The sequence below is a fragment of the Rutidosis leptorrhynchoides genome, chromosome 3, assembly GCF_046630445.1.
Source record: "Rutidosis leptorrhynchoides isolate AG116_Rl617_1_P2 chromosome 3, CSIRO_AGI_Rlap_v1, whole genome shotgun sequence".
Classification (NCBI taxonomy): domain Eukaryota; kingdom Viridiplantae; phylum Streptophyta; class Magnoliopsida; order Asterales; family Asteraceae; genus Rutidosis; species Rutidosis leptorrhynchoides.
The window spans coordinates 671,851,002-671,854,010 of record NC_092335.1 but is presented as its reverse complement, the minus strand read 5'-3'; positions in this window follow the sequence as shown (position 1 = coordinate 671,854,010).

Sequence of the window (3,009 nt, the reverse complement as noted above, 5' to 3'; positions counted from 1 at the left end):
TAGTGATGGCAATTGTTCATGACACCATAAAGGATTGATAAACTAGCGATATGATTGTCCAAAATTTATGAAGTCCGCAAGTCCTATTAAACTACAAATGATCATAAAGTCTCAGTATCGCAACCTGCAACTTTATACGTCAAACATATTAGCGGAGACGAACCGTTGCTTATTACTATTTTTGAATATAAGTCGATTACTTTAGTTTGAAAAAGTTTTTTTTTGTTTACACATTAGAACGTGTTTATTTGTGTTATCATGGTTGAATATTGTCTTAAAATATTCAATTTACTATCATCAGTGACAACACATTTGAAGTTAATGTGTTCGATGATGATTTATGTGAAAAGAATGTTCCGAATAATAGACATCCTAGGTTCATGAAGTGGTTCTTAGACATAAACTAAAAAAAGGATGGTATGTGAATATACATATGAAATAATTGTCAACTTGTATGTATACGTATATTTAGTATCTATTAATTTGGCACAATTGTTTGTTATATAAAGCTACTACCAAACAAGTGGGTCATGGCAATATATGAAACTGGTGAAATATATGATGAAGTCGTCATCAGCACACCCACATTTTACAATGCATCTACAAATTGAGGATGATGGTATAGACATATGGTTTTTAAATTGTCAGACTAAAGTTGTTAAAGATCTCGATATACGTCATTTTAACATACGTGTGTTCACTTTTATTGATGAAAAGCATTTTCAAATGATGGTGTATGATTTAAACTTGACTGAAAGACATGTCACAACTTCTGCAACTTCAGAAAATCAATAAAACATGCCTGCACCGAAGAAAAGAAAAGTTGACAATGAACTATCATACGGATCTACTGAAGAATATGATAATCAGGACACCGCATCATCTATTCGTGAAAAGGAAATGTTGGTTGACGAGGCTATTAAAATGCCTAATGTTGGTGACCGTATGCTCTCAATTAAAACCACAAAATGCAACGTATGGGTAATCTCAATACATTATTTTGATATTTACATCATTTACCATTTTTACCTTTCATAATTTATCGTTACATTTAATGCTTTTTTAATAACACAAAACTATTGTAAGCCAGTATCAAAGGTATGTATAATTAGAAATACTAATGTTGTACATGTTGGGCGACAATGTGAGTGATTTAAATACCACCAAGAATATTGTTTATAAGAAAGTCTTGAGACGTATTTGACTGAAATGTAAATGTTCTATGGTTAAATATCCTTTGAATATTTTTTGTACATATCTAATTATATATACTTATAGTACAAACTAAATTCATTTTGACAACTAATATAAGTTTAATGGATAAAAAGGATTAACGTTGAGAGTTAATGGTTTAAGGTTTAGGAATTGCTATTTAGGGTTTACGGTTTATGGTTTACAGTTTAAGATTTAGGATTTAGGGTTAAGATTTTAAGATTTATACTTTAGGGTTTGGGATTTAATATATAGGGTTTACGGTTTAGTATTTAGGGTTTAGAGTTTAGGGTTTAGAGTTTAGGCTTTAGAGTTTAGGGTATAGTTTTTAGAATTTATGGTATAGAGTTTAGGGTTTAGGGTTTTATGGTTTAGGATTTAGTGTTTAGGTTTTAGATATAGGGTTTCGGGTTTAGTGTATAGGGTTTAGGTTTTGGAGTTTAGGGTTTAGGGTTTAGATTTAGAATTTATGGTTTATGGTTTACGTTTTAGTGTGTAGGGTTAAGGGTTGGTGGTTTAGAGTTTAGGGTTGATTTAGGGTTTAGGGTTTAGCAATTAGATATAGGGTTTAGGGTTTAGAGTTTAGTGTATAGAGTTTAGGGTTTAGTGTTTATGGTTTATGGTTTAGACTTTAAGGTTTAGATTTTATAATTTATGGTTTAGAGTTTAGGGTATATGGTTTAGGGCTTAGGGTTTAGTTTTAACAATTCATGGTTTAGAGTATAGATATAGGGTTTAGGGTTTAGTGTATAAGATTTAAGGTTTAGGGTTTAGGGTTTATGGTTTATCGTATAGGGTTTTGTAATGACCCGTCCTTATCCACCTGAACGAAGTCATCAACATTTGGTCCCATTGCGATGATCGACTCCAAGTAATGTCCCTAAATTGAGCAAATGCACAGCGGAAGACTTAATTCGTACCTGAGGATAAACATGCTTTAAAGTGTCAACCAAAAGGTTGGTGAGTTCATAGGTTTATCATAACAATCATTTCAATATTAATAGACCACAAGATTTCCGTTTATAAATATATGTACACTCGCAAGTGTATAAAAGTATTCTATAAGTTATAGGCACCCGGTAACAAGCCTTAACGTTCATGTTTTACCCTCTGAAGTACACCAGATCAGGTGTGTTTAAAATAACCTCGAAGTACTAAAGCATCCCATAGTCAGGATGGGGTTTGTCAGGCCCAATAGATCTATCTTTAGGATTCGCGCCTACCGTACATAGACAAGTAGTTTAATGTTACCAAGCTAAGGGTATATTTCTGGTTTAAACCCACATAGAATTAGTTTTAGTACTTGTGCCTATTTCGTAAAACATTTATAAAACAGCGCATGTATTCTCAGCCCAAAAATATATATAAAAAGGGAGTAATGAAACTCACCATACTGTATTTTGTAGTAAAAATACATATGACGACATTTAACAAATGTAAGGTTGGCCTCGGATTTACGAACCTATATCAAGTATATATATTAACACGTATAATTGTAATCGAACGAGTATATATTATTAGTGATTTTATTTGTTATTTTATATTATGTGTTTGTTAATAACTTAATTATATATATTTATATTTGTATAGATAATTTTAACATTTATTACAAAAATATTAATGTGGTTAGATTTTATAAATATATTTTATATAGAAAATATTCATTTGATATAAATATAATACTAGTAATAATAATGATAAAAATAATAAAAATTTTGATAATTCTAGTAATAATAATAATGATAATTTTAATATTATTGATGAAAATATTACTAATAATAATAATGTTTGAAATGA